Source organism: Coenobita brevimanus, chromosome 104, assembly GCF_032717465.1.
Source record: "Coenobita brevimanus isolate Jiangsu-jjx chromosome 104, ASM3271746v2, whole genome shotgun sequence".
NCBI classification, from domain to species: Eukaryota; Metazoa; Arthropoda; class Malacostraca; order Decapoda; family Coenobitidae; genus Coenobita; species Coenobita brevimanus.
Window position 1 is genome coordinate 14,548,834 of NC_137057.1, and position 15,144 is coordinate 14,563,977.

Consider the following 15,144-nt stretch of genomic DNA (forward strand, 5'->3'; position numbering starts at 1 on the left):
AAAACTGTAATATCAGTGACCTACCTTAGTCAAGATTTAAGGTAATCCGATTTCCTCAACCATACCTTTTGTAATTAGCTTAAACTTCTGTTGGTTAGCCTGACAGAAAAATGAAAAAAAAAAAAATGAAAGTAAAAAAAACAATCTGCTTCATCCCTCATTCATGTTTATAGTCCTTATTGACGAGACTGCAATAAACCTCTGGCCTAATTTTGCATATCTGTGTTGACTCGTACCTAGTCTTACCGTCGGCAGAATGTCCACGCCTCGCTATACCCATGTTGTGTGTGTGTGTGTGTGTGTGTGTGTGACATTACTTTAATGGAGAGACTGATGAAGGATCGTTAGTGGGAGTAGTTTGTCCTCCTATCTCTTTCCCATCCCTTCTTTTTTCTACCTATTATCATGCTATTCCCTTAATTCAATCATATTCCATTTTTCTTATCTGTTCTCTCCCCCATATCTCACCTGCCCTCTCCGTTCCTCCAGCATTCAGTACCGATACACTCCATTTCATCTCCCAATCCTCATCTCCCTCCTTATGTCCTCTCCCCATGTCAGTTTCCTCTACCGATCCTCATCTCTCCCACGTCTTCCTATTTCCCCTCCCATTAATATGTCTTCCCTCCCACTATTCTTGTTTCCATCTCTCTTTTTCCTTCCCTGTCTCCCCACTACCCACATCCTTCAATTTTCACCCCGTCACCCAGCGCCTCTCCATAATTGTTCTTTGATCCGTTGGGATTGGATCAAGCAACACATTACATCACCTACCAGTCCCTTTATATTTTGTCCTATTACTCTCTTCATCCTTCTGTTTTACTCTTCAATCCTCATCCTCACCTTAGCCAACTCCACCACTGTTTGCTTCTGTCTCCCATCTTGCCAACTCTGTTTCTCTTCCATTCTCCCCACTCCCTGTTCTCTCCCCATCTCCCATCCTTCATTCTCTCCCCATCTCGACACCTCTGTTTCCCTTCGTTTCTTCCTACTCCCATTCTCTCCTCATCTCCTCACCCCCATTCTTTCTTATCTCCTACAGTTGTCCTGTGGCCTTTGTGTAATATGACAACCCAGGCGTGATATCAACTTCATTTACAGTCCAGTCTGGTTCACTCTAAACTACCCTCCATCCATCACTCTCCTTGTCTCCCCAGTTTTTCTTTTTCCATATCTCTTCCCATCCCTCTCATTCCCCCTTTCCCCTCCCCAATTTAACCTCCAGTATAAATACATTCTTCGTAAATGCTTTACCTGCCCCTTTTGCTCTCGTCCTATCCTTTCTTCTTTGCCTCTCACTCTCTCACCTTCCCAGCCTCTCTGCATTCCCCTCCCTATCTCCCCAATCTCCTTACATCTCCCCTCCTCCTCTCCCCATTCCCCTCCTCACCTCCATCTCCGTCCTCATCTCCCCAGTACCCTCGACATCTCCCCACTCTCCTCTTCATCTACCAACTCCCGTCACCATCTCTCCACTCCCCTCCTCATCTCCCCACTCCTCTCACCATCTCCCCACTCCCCTTCCCATCTCCCCACTCCTCTTCCCACTCCCCTCCTCATCTCCCCATTTCCCTCCTCACCTCCATCTCCATCCTCATCTCCCCAGTACCCTCCTCATCTCCCTACTCCCCTCCTCATCTCCCCACTCCTCTCCTTATCTCCCCACTCCTCTCCTCATTTCTCCACTCCCCTCGCAATCTCTCCACTCTTTTCCTCATCTCTCTACTCCCCTCCTCATCTCCCCACTCTCCCATCCTTCAATTTTCTCCCTATCTCCCTATCACCTCTCTCACAATTGCCCTTTGACCCCCGTCCATTGGGGCAACTGAGGCATGACATCACCTCCCAGTGCAGTCCAGCCTGTTTCGTTGCTAACTCGAAATTGCCCACACATTGTTGACTAGGGACTGCCACATACAGTTCTCATTTTTCTTTTCTTGACGTTCATTGATTATATATTTTTTAGATGACTCACTTAGAGACCGCTTTTGGTGGCTTTCATTTGAAGTCAAAAGGCTAGAAGTGAGTCATAACTCGGGAACCGGTTGCCCGATTGGATTGGAAATTGTTTTATTCTTCAAGTTAGAGCATTTTAACAGTACCTTGCTCTAACAAAATTTCCTCAACGTTGCGCCGTTTTTGCTGTATTACAGTAACAAACAAACCACCAAACATACAGATATCGGACCATTATAATATGGATATGCCCTATATCACCTCAGTAAAGTGTTGGTGTCCTAGCCTGATTAGAAACCTAAACACGCCACCAGGCAACTTGTCGCCTGAGCTCCACCCTTCCTCACCCACCGCCCGTTCAGTGGGTGAGGGGGAGGGGGGCACGACTTCAGGAAAGGGGCGGGGCTGAAGAGACAAGTTGCCTGACACCGCATATAGTCGCATCTTTGACAGAGAACCACACTGTTGAAAGGAAAGGAAATGTTCTCCCGAGCTAGACCTTATTAGATCATATAACCCTGCTAGATGACAGGAGGGCGCTACCCCTCCCGGCATGGCAGCTACCGGGCGTGGCTCCAACTCTCCACCACTGCGCCACCCTGGCCCATCCCCACACTGTTGACTGGTTGACCAAGTGTAGTTTTGACATGCTATCTCTCCTTTTTCATGCCTACTTGAAATCTGGTTGCAAATTAAAAAAAAATATATATATATATCTAGTGATAAAAAATAAATCGAAGCTGGTTGACTATTAACTCGAAATCGTACCCACATTCTTGACTGCTGCAGCCAAATACAGCATTCATTTTTTTTTTTTTTCGTGGCAGACCATATTTACTGTTTTCGTGGTAAAGATTTCCATGAGTTTAGTAAGATCAAAACTCAGAGTCGACCAGTAAGTTTCATTTATTGGGTTCAATGAAGTTGAATAATAAGACACATTCAAGTGAATAAGGTACTGATTGTTGGAATTATGAGTAGACGGACGGATATGCAGATAGGAGAACGTCAGACAGATGGATAGACAGGTCAGCAGATAGATGGACAGATAGCTGGATAGACATATAGACCATATAGACAGAGTGATAGATAAATAGATATATAGCCACATTATTAAATTCGTGTGATCTTGCTTATTCAAAAGTATAAATCGCTGATGAATAATATGCATTTAATTAACACGGTAAAAGATGTGCAGTGATCGGTAGAAAAATAGACTGACAGATGGGTAGGTAGATGGATGTAGGCTGTTAGATCAATAGACAGATGCAGGATAGACAGACAGATAGGTTGATAAGTTGACTGATAAAGATGTGGGAAGAATTATAGACACATGAACAAACAGAAACGTAGGTAGATAGAGATAGACAAAGACAGACCTATTAAAACGATGTGATCTGGCCTGGATGAACATGTGCATCTGGCATAGTAATTATTCGTTGAATTAACACAGAAATATGACAGTTGCTACCTGCTAGAAGGAATATAAGTAATTTGTTCACGATTTTTTTTTTTAATGCGAGGAAGAAGGAACCAAAGGCTGAGCCCGCGTGAGCGTTCCTTCCAAGAAAAAAAAAAAAACAATACAGAAGAGATCAAATTCAAGATCCAGTCATTTCGAGATGCTTGGACACTCTGCGTTCAGACTGGAGATCATAGGAAGCAGGAAATACAGACAGGGGGAGACAGTTCCAGAGTTGACCTGTTGCATAAATGAACGACTGAGAGTAACGGTTAACTCTTGCATTAGAGAGTTGGACAGCAAAGGGATGAGAGTTGGTTGCTAGACGGGTGCTACGAGCCCGTCGTAAAGGTGGAGGAATGTAAGCAGACAGTTCAGAGGAGCAGTGACCATTGAAGTAGCGATAGAATAGAGATAAAGAGGCAACAGTGCGGCGAAGAGACAAAGATTGAAGGGAGCCAGTAAGAGGAGGAGAGTTGATGAGATGAATAGCCTTTGACTCTACACTATTCAGAAGAGCTGTATGTGGGGAGCCTCCCCACACATGAGAGTTGTACTCCAAACAGAGGCGAATAAAACCCGTGTATAAAGTCAACAACTGTGCAGGAGTAAACAAGGCATGGAGTAAGCTTAGCACACCTAATCTCTTGGAAGCAGATATTACAAGAGACGCAATATGATCTTTCCAAGATAAGTCCCATGTGAATGAAATCCCAAGCATGTTCAAGGATGTTGCAGGATTGAGCTGGACATTATTAAACATTAGTGAGTAATCCTATGGAAGATTTTGATGGGTTGATAGGTGTAAAAAATGAATCGCTGATGCACTAAAAACAACAAGGTTATTCATACCCCAGTCAGAGATACGAGCCAAGTCAGACATTAGGTGTGCCATAGCCTCATCCCTTGTTTGTTGAAGTTGCTGCTGAGATGGACATTGCGGGAACCGAATGGAAAGGTGATGGGTGGAATCATCAGCGTACGAGTGGATAGGGTTAGATGAACAGCTTAGAGGGTCATTGATGAATAAACGCAAGAGAGTTGGTGATAGGCCAGAGCCCTGAGGAACACAACTGTTGATAGATCTAGAAGAAGAACGATGGCCATCTACAACATCAGCTATAGAACGATCAGAAGGGAAGCTGTAGATGAAGGCACAGATAGAAGGATAGAAACCGTAAGAGAGCAGTTTGGAAATTAAAGATTTATGCCAGACTCGATCAAGAGCCTTCGAGATGTCAAGTGCAATGGCAAAGGAGGATAACAAGGAGTCTGAGGGGTAGGTGAGACGATCGCCAGTGGGGCGTCCATGACGGAACCCATACTGACGGTCAGAAAGAAGGTTGTAATAGGAAAGATGCTATAAAAATTTTCTGTTAAGAATGGATTCGAAAACTTTTGAAACACAGGATGTTAAAGCAATTAGACGATAGTTAGAGGGTTGGGAACGGTCACTCTTCTTTGGGAATGGCTGAATGAGAGCAAACTGCCAGCAAGAAGGAAAGATACAAGTAGAAAGACAAAGGCGAAAGAATTTACCTAAGCAGGGTGTAAGCACAGAAGCACAGTTCTTGAGGACAACAGGAGGGACCCCATCAGGCCCATATGCCTTGTTGGTATTGAGGCCAGTTATGGCAGAAAATACTTCAGTTAAAGACATTTTAATGTCAGCCAAGAGGTAGTCAGAGGGGGGAAGAACTGGAGGGACAGCACAGAAATTGTCTAAGGTGGAATTGAATGAGAAAGTCTGAGTGAAGAGTTCTGCTTTATCAGTAGAAGAAATTGCTACAGAGCCATCAGAGTGGAAAAGAGGAGGGAAGGTTGATGACGTAAAGTTGTTAGAAAGGTTTTTGGCAAGGTGCCAGAAGGAGCGGGAAGAACTGAGTTGGAGAGTTGAGAGCATTTAGTAAGGATGAAATTATTTTTTGCAGAGCGAAGAACAGACTTAGCACGATTCCAAGCAGAAACATAAAAAAGATGTGATTCAGGGGTGGGTTGGCTCCGATACCTTTTATAGGCCCTCTCCTTGTTGCGGACAACATTAGAACAAGCTTGATTAAACCAAGGCTTTCTTGCATTAGTCAAAGGATATGAGAAAGGAATGTATACTTCCTTGCCCGAGAGACTAACCTCCATAATGTGCAAGGCACACTCAGATGGCTCCCAGCCATGGAAGCAATAATCATTCCAGGGAAAATCAAAGAAGTACTGCCTGAGGGCCTCCCAATCTGCAGCTCCAAAGTGCCACAGACGACGCTTCTTTGGAGGGTCCACAGGCTGTACTGGAGCGATAGGACAGGTTAAAGTAACAAGGTTATGATCAGAGGAGCCCAAGGGAGAGAAAAGTTTGACAGTGTAAACAGAAGGATTAGTTGTAAGGAAGAGGTCAGGTATGTTGGAGCTCTCTCCAAGGCGGTCAGGGATACGGGTAGGGTGCTATACAAGCTGCTCTAGGTCATTACGGATAGAAAAGATGAAGGCTTGTTCACCAGGTGGATCAGTGATGCGAAAGGAGAGCCAAAGGTGGTGGTGAACATTGAAATCTCCTAGAATGGAGATTCAGAGAAAGGAGAGATGGATAGAATGTGTTCCCTCATAGAAGTAAGATAGTCGAAGAATTTTTTATAGTAGAAGTTGGTTGCGTTTTTTATCGTGTGTCTACCTTTGTGTTTATTGTTATGGCTGTTGTTACTATTCTTATAAATATTGCAGCTACTACTACTACTACTTCTGGCATTATAAATAATATTAAAATTGTTATTATTATTATTATTATTAGTAGTAGTAGTAGTAGTAGTAGTAGTAGTAGTAGTAGAAGAAGTTTCCAGGTCTGACTTAATAGAAAAATCGCCAATATCTCAGTTTTTCTCCTACTGAGGTTGTTTTTTTCTTATTTATTTTTTTGCCTCTCTCTCTCTCTCTCTCTCTCTCTCTCTCTCTCTCTCTTTCTATCCCTAGCGTCTCTGAAACACACACACACACACACACACACACACACACACACACACACACACACACATATACCCTACATCGACGTCGCAGGTATGAAAGAAAAAAACTATGAAATTTACAAAGAAGGATGGAGGGAATGTCTAAAAAGGAAGCTGTTTTTCTTCTCTTATTATCTACCGATTTTGTATCATATTAGCAGAGAGAGAGAGAGAGAAAGAGAACGTAACGAGTGAATAGATGGGGTCTTAAGTTAACTGTGAGAGGGAGGGAGGGTTATCCACGTTGGAGAAAATAATTCCTCGTGTGTGTGTGTGTGTGTGTGTGTGTGTGTGTGTGTGTGTGTGTGTGTGTGTGTGTGTGTGTGTGTGGAATTTGACTGTGTTTGTCTCAATGTTAAGCGTCGGAAAATAGCAAGAGTACCCTATGTGTGTAGGTGAAGAGGTGGGATGATGAAGATGATGAGCAAGATTGAAAGGAGAAAGAGGGGCATATCTAACCATGCACTTCAAAAAAAAGTCTCTCCTACGATAAAAAGAAGGAAAAATAAACACACACACACACACACACACACACACACACACACACACACACACACACACACACAAATACACACATACACACACACAAACTCCAGCGGGTTCTAGCAAGAAAAAAAATCCATTGTAGAGAAAGATTGTAAATCACTGATTTTTTTTTTTTATTTATGTCGATTTATTAGTGTCATTAATAACATCTGACTGGGCGCTGGATCGATTTTCAGGACCATAAATCGATGTCGTTTTTGTGTTTTATATATATATATATATATATATATATATATATATATATATATATATATATATATATTGTTACATAGCCTATGATTTCATCATCCTTTGTATAATTCTAATGTACAGTATGCTGCATGTTTGATCACGATTCGCCACGTGGCTTCCATAGTGACCAGGCTTGCATGTTCTACCTCACTCCCCCCTTCTCCCCCTTATAGTAGAGTAAGTCATTCTTTCTGTTGTTCAGAGCAGGAGTGTCAACTCTTCGTCCTCTGTGCCTTCATTTGCGCATCCTTCTTGCAAGTTGAATCAAGCTCTGCCGGCCCCCTATATAATGAGCTCAGTCTCTGCATTAGTTGCCACTTAGATCTACTCCTCATTTTGTTCACATCTCTGTCCTCCCCTGTATAGTGTATTATTATTTTTGTGAGTGCTCAGGAAGTCTCCAGCCATCTAGCTGCTGCATAATTTGAGTATAAGTGTTGTTACCATTTTTCTTGTATTGTATAGCCTAAGGCGTTAATTCGTAGGCCTGGTAAGGTTATTATGATTCATGTAAGGTTTTTGATGTCAGCCAGTATTAGTATTATTTTGTATCTCTAATAATAGTATATCTTACTTTAACTGAGCATTATCCGGTTTTCTCATTTATCAGGGCTGACTTAGATAAATTTGTTCTTGCTAAATTCGTGTTAATAGAGGCTATTGCAGTTAACCATATATGTAACCTGTTTTGCCATTACATTATCCTTATGAGTCCTGAACGTTTAGTTGTTAGTTTGAGCATTAAACTTTAACTTGTAATTTTACCTAACTCTTTTGTTTTGAACCTGGAACTTTGCGGGACAGTAGTGATTTTAGTATTCTCACTTGAAGTGTTCGTTATCTCTCTCTGTTCCGTAACATAAATTTGGTGACCTCTTATTAGGATATTCAGGATATTATCATAAGGATATTGCTTGATATTTTGTGACTGTGATTTATTCATGATGTCTACTATTACTACTCTTGATGAAGCCAAAGATTTTTTGTCAAATGTACAAACAGAGTGTGATGTAGAAAACAGAACAAAGAATGAACTTAAGCTTGTTGCTCAACAATTGGGAATTGCTGTTCGCTCTCATCATTCTAAAGATCAAATTGTTGACATGATTAATAAAAGCTTGTTTAATGTAACTCCTCCAGATGAGCAAACTCAGATTGAAACAACTAAGTTACAGCTAGCCCTGCAGGAGGCTCGTGCTAAGGAGGCTGAGTTTCAAGCTCGTGCTAAGGAGGCTGAGTTTCAGGCTCGTGCTAAGGAGGCTGAGTTTCAGGCTCGTGCTAAGGAGGCTGAGTCTCAGGCTCGTATTCAGGAGGCACAGGCACAAGCACAGGCTCAGGCACAAATTCAACTTGCAAGGATTCAGGCAGACCATGAGTATCGCATGAAACAAGGTGGAACTGGATCATCTAGCTCTGATGATTTTGATGTGGCTAAAAATATTAAACTTGTCTCTCCTTTTAATAAATCTGATTTAACAAAGTATTTTTAGTTGTTTGAGAGGGTAACTACAGGTTTTAATTGGCCCAAAAAGTATTGGCCAGTACTCCTTCAGAGTGTTCTCACTGGTAGAGCTCAAGTAACTTATGCATCTTTGCCTCAGGATCAATCTGATAATTATGATGTAGTTAAGAGCTTGATTCTTAAGGCCTATGAGCTTGTTCCTGAAGCCTATAGAGTAAAATTTAGGACAACTTATAAGCAAGATAAGCAATCCCATGTTGAGTATGCAAAAATCAAAGAAGATCTGTTAGAGCAGTGGTTAAATTCTAAGAATGTAAATTCTGATTTTGATAAATTTAAGCAGATGATTTTGCTGGAGGACTTCAAAAGGTGTATTAATAAAGATGTAAGCCTATATCTTGATGAGAAAAGAATAGATAATTTGTCTGAAGCTGCAGTTTTAGCTGATGACTATGTTCTCACTCACAAGAGATATTCTAAAGAAAAAAGGAAAGCTGAGAGTAAGTACGTTGCCTCTACTCAGAGTACAGGTAACAGGAAAGAGAATAAAGATGATGTTTCTCAGGAAGTAAATACAAGCTCCACCTCTAGATTTCAGAAAAGTAAATGTACTTATTGTAGTAAGCTTGGTCATACTACGGAGAAATGTTTCAGGAGACAGCGTGATGTGAACAAAAAGGCGTCTTTAAATATTCAGTCAATTGGTCTAGTGTCCACACTTGAGAGTTCCCAGAATTTTTTAACCGAGTTACCTGAACTTGCTTTGAGGGGTAAATTAAATTCTCATGATGAAGCTCCTCTTTTGAGCAGTAACGTGGGTGACACTCTCAAGAGTTCATGTGCTAATTTCCTGTCTGATGGTTTTGTCAGTCCTCTGGACAGTAATGACAGGAAATCAGTAAAATATATCGTGATACAGGTGCTTGCCAATCCCTTATGCTGACCAGTGTTCTAGGCTCTAATGTTAATTCCTCTGATGAAACTGTAATCTTACAAGGTGTAGGGAATAATTACTTCTCTGTCCCTCTGTGCAGAGTGAATTTAGAGTCTGGTTTTGTTAATGGTTCCGTTATGGTTCGGTTGGTTGAGACACTCCCAATGTCAGGTGTAACTTTCTTACTTGGAAATGATATTGGTGGAAGTCAGGTGTGTCCAGCTCCTCAGTTGTCTAGTGAACCAGTGACTGCGACCCAGGATTGTGATGTCCCTGAGGTGTTCTCTGCACGTGCTGTCACTAGGGCTAAGTCTAAAGTTACTGGTGACTTACAGGGTAATGAGGATCATGATTTTATCCTAGCTGACACTTTTCTTGCTAATTTGGACCACTCACCAGATGAGGCAGTACCCCGTAGTGTTAATAATTTGTCTCATCAAGAGTTGGTTGAGTTGCAGGTTGCTGACCCTGAGTTGAAAGGTCTAGCTAACTCTGCTTGCAGTGAGGAAGAGTCAGCTAGTGCTTCTACTTGTTTTTATATAAAGTCAGGAGTACTTATGAGAAAGTGGAGACCCCCAGCAGCATCAGCCGACTGTGAATGGGAGGTTGTACATCAAGTTGTCATCCGTCGTGTTTGTAGGCAGGATATCATTAGAGTGGCTCATGATTCCAGTTTGGCAGGACACCTTGGAGTGAGGAAGACTGTGGCACGCATTTTGAAACACTTCTACTGGCCAGGTATCTTCAGAGATGTTTCCTGGTATTGTAAGTCTTGTCACACCTGTCAAGTTGTGGGGAAGTGTAATCAGACTGAAAAGGTTGCACCTCTAGTTCCCATTCCTCCTTTTGAGGCGCCATTCACCAGTGTGTTGGTGGATATTGTGGGCCCTCTTCCTAAGACTTCTTCAGGATTTTCTTATGTGTTGACCCTGATTGATATGGCTACTCGTTATCCTGAAGCCATTCCACTTAGAAATATCTCAGCAAAGAACGTGGTTAAGGAATTGCTAGGGTTCTTCGCCAAGCTTAGTCTGCCCAAGGAGGTACAGTCAGACCGGGGAAGTAATTTCATGTCAAATGTTTTCAAGCAGTCTCTGAAAGAGTTGGGCATCACCCAGATCACATCTTCAGCTTACCATCCCCAGACCCAAGGATCGTTGGAGAGATATCATCAAACACTCAAATAGATGATCAGGAAATACTGTTTGGAACATCAGAAAGACTGGGATAAAGGTCTTCCATTCGTTGTATTTGCCGCAAGAGAATCTCCAAATGAATCACTGGGCTTCTCACCCTTTGAACTACTGTTTGGCCATGAAGTAAGAGGACCCCTTGAGCTACTCAAGGAATGCTGGCTGTCAGAGGAAGATGACGTCAACCTGCTGGAGTATTTGATGAAGTTCAAAGAACGGCTGTCCACTGCTTTACAGCTGGCGAGAGAGAATTTAGGAGCTGCTCAGGAGAAGATCAAGACTTGGTATGATAAGAAGTCCAGGTTACGCCACTTTCAGCCAGGAGATCAGGTATTGATTCTGCTACCGGTGCATGGGCAACCTCTTCAAGCCAAGTTTAGTGGCCTTTATTTCGTGGAGAAGAAACTCAGTGATGTCAACCATGTCATCGCCACACCAGATCGTAGAAAGAACAAGTAACTTTGTCACATCAACATGCTAAATTTATATCACAGGCGGGACGAAAATAACCCAGTCTGCACTGTAGCTGTTCCACCCGAGTCTGAAAGTGAAGCTCTCCCATGCAGCATGAGCCTGAGTGATAGTTTGGGGAAGAATCCTGATATCATGAATGATCTCCAGACTAATCTATCTCATCTAGCTCCCGAGGAAAGGCAGAAGTTTTCGGCATTACTGCAGCAGTACCCGCAAATGTTCCGTGACACTCCAGGAAGAACCACTGTGTTGATGTATGATGTCGATGTTGGAGACGCAAAGCCAATTAAACTGCCTCCATACCGTGTGAACACAGTGAAAGTTCCTCTCATCCAGAAGGAGCTTGGCTACCTGTTGGACCACAAGATGATTGAGCCCTGTCAGAGCGAGTGGAGTTCTCCTGTCACTCTAGTCCCTAAGCCAGGTGGGTCACAGTGGCTTTGCATCGACTACAGACGTGTTAATCAGATAACCAAAACAGACACTTACCCTCTCCCTCGCGTGGAAGATTGCATAGACAAGATCGGAAAGGCTAGGTACATAAGTAAGATTGATTTGTTAAAGGGATACTGGCAAGTACCTATGACTGAACGTGCTAGGGAGATCTCATGTTTTGTAACACTAGGAAAGACTTTTGCATGTTCTGTAATACCATATGGTATGAAGAATGCACCAGCCACTTTTCAGAAGCTCATGAATGTTGTAACAGAGGGTTTGGCAGGGTGTGTTGTTTATATTGATGATGTATTAATCTTCAGTGACAACTGGAAAGATCACCTATGCCATGTCAGTAAATTTCTTGAGCGTTTGGTTCATGCTAATCTTGTAGCTAATTTATCAAACTGTGAGTTTGGTCAAGCTAAAGTTCAGTACCTTGGGTACGTAATTGGTGATGGACATGTTGCACCACCAGCAGCTAAGATTCAGGTTATAAGTGATCTTCCCAGACCTAAAAGTAGGAAAGAGCTACAAAGATTTTTGGGAATGGTAGGTTATTACAGGAGATTTGTTCTTAACATTTCAATTCTTGTATCACCACTTACAGACCTACTGAAAAAGGGAGTTAAATTTGTCTGGACCGTTAACTGTGAATCCTCTTTCAGTAATCTTAAAGCTATCCTATAAAGTCAACCAGTACTCGTTACTCCAGATTTTGCTAAGCCTTTTAAGATGGCTGTTGACGCAAGTGATACAGGAGCTGGGGCTGTTTTGCTGCAAGAGGATGATCAGGGTATTGAACACCCTATATCTTATTACAGTAAGAAGTTCACTCCACCTCAGAAGAACTACTCAACTATTGAGAAAGAGCTTTTGGCCTTGATTTTGGGTTTACAGCATTTTTCGTTTTATTTGTGATCTGGTTTTGACCCCATAGTCATTTATACCGATCATAACCCACTGAAATTCCTTAGTAAGTTTAAAGATAAAAATCAGAGATTGACAAGATGGAGTCTACTTCTTCAGGAGTATTCATTAGACATACAACATGTCAAGGGGAAAGAAAATGTTATTGCAGATTGCTTATCTAGACTTTAGACTGATTGTTTTAGAGTAATAAGAAATTTCCTTTGTAAATTTCTTTTTCTTTGTGGGGAGGTGTTACATAGCCTATGATTTCATCATCCTTTGTATAATTCTAACCTACAGTATACTGCATGTTTGATCACGATTCGCCTCGTGGCTTCCATAGTGACCAGGCTTGCGTGTTCTACCTCACTACCCCCTTCTCCCCCTTATAGTAGAGTAAGTCGTTCTTTCTGTTGTTCAGAGCAGGATTGTCAACTCTTTGTCCCCTATGGCTTCATTTGCGCGTCCTTCTTACAAGTTGTATCAAGCTCTGCCGGCCCCTATATAATGAGCTCAGTCTCTGCATTATTGCCACTTAGATCTACTCCTCATTTTGTTCACATCTCTGTCCTCCCCTGTATAGTGTATTATTATTGAGTGCTCAGGAAGTCTCCAGCCATCTAGCTGCTGTATAATTTGAGTATGGGTGTTGTTACCATTTTTCTTGTGCTGTGTGGCCTGCGGTGTTGGTTCGTGGGCACGGTGAGGTTTTTGTGATTCATGTAGAGTCTTTGATGTCAGCCATTATTAATAATATTTTGTATCTGTAATAATATATCTTGCTTTAACTGAGCATTATCCGGTTTTCTCATTTATCAGGGCTGACTTAGATAAATTTGCTCTTGCTAAATTCATGTTAATAGAGGCTATTGCAGTTAACCATATATGTAACCTATTTTGCCATTACATTATCCTAATGAGTCCTGAATGTTTAGTTGTTATTTTGAGCATCAACCTTTAACTTGTAATTTTACCTAACTCTTTTGTTTTGGACCTGGAACTTTGCGGGACAGTAGTGATTTTAGTATTCTCACTTGAAGTGTTCATTATCTCTCTCTGTTCCGTAACAGTATATATATATATATATATATATATATATATATATATATATATATATATATATATATATATATATATATATATATATATATATCAATGTTGCAAATGATCTTTCCTAGAAGACAAGTAATTTTACTGTCTCACAGTTTCAATTAATTGTACTGAGTTAGCCTTGCCTATTAGGAGTACCTCCGACAAATTAATAAGAATAAAAATGATTTAATCCTGCATCCGAATATGGTTCCACATTCAGTTCTCTTCAAATCTTCCTTGACCTTCTCCCCACCTATTCACCAGACTTCACTACAAACCGACAGCACCTTTTTGAGGTATGTTGTATACAGGCAAACACACGGGTGAATACTTAACCTCCGCCCAATTTCACTGTTGTAGGTACACATACGAATTAAATGAATCTAACTCCTCTTCCACTCAACACATGTATATTTAGCAAGGATAATACCATATCCCACCTGACATATACCAAAATATCAGTCTCAGAAAAATACTAAATGTAGAACTAACACGAGCCTAGAAATATATCAAAACATCAACAAACAGACAGGCAGACAGCTAGGCAGACAGAGTGAGAAGCAGAGAGAAGGATAGAAACACAGGGACAGAAAGACATTGGTGTAGTGATGATGGTGGTGTTGGTACAGTAAATTAAATAAAACAGTGGACTAGGGTTATCAGAAGGAAGGCGTGGTAAGTTTTGGGGTTTTGCAGACATGTAATTTATTATTATTTTTATCACCATTATTTTTTATAATAATAATAATAATAATAATAATAATAATAATAATAATATTATTATTATTATTATTATTATTATTGTTGTTGTTGTTGTTATTATTATTAGTATTAGTATTAGTATTACCTTAATTGTCATGAGAGAGAGAGAGAGAGAGAGAGAGAGAGAGAGAGAGAGAAACCCTCAAAACTGAGGACAAGTCGTGTTGGCACAACAAACCCCACATGGCAGCAGTTATTTTAATACTATTAAACAATGATTCGGTACTGCCATTTAATGTCAGTAAACAATTAAAAGTCGCACATAACTTCAATTTCAACTTGCCCTGTGAAAAATCCTTTAGTAAAAATCTACGCTAATGGTGCAACTAAATTCACATTCAAGAACTTGCCAAGTGAAACTCCTTGACATTGCGTTGCACCTTTAAAACTTGTAGACATGAAACCAATTCCTTTGGGGACTAGTGCCCACATATCCTAAGAGTTTTATGTAATTTCATTCAACCGTTTTTCCATAATATTGCTAACTAACAAAGAAACAAAAACAAAAATGAAAGAAAAGCATTCGGGAGCAGAATGCTAACATCACGTAACATTTTTTTTTGCAAAAGTTTTGTTTATGATTTCTCTACTGTTTATTAATCAATTTTCTGCGCTGATTCCTAAAATGTTAATATTTTTTTCTGTATCATCAACCGTTACAGAAATACATTTATTTTTAATACTATAAACCGCAC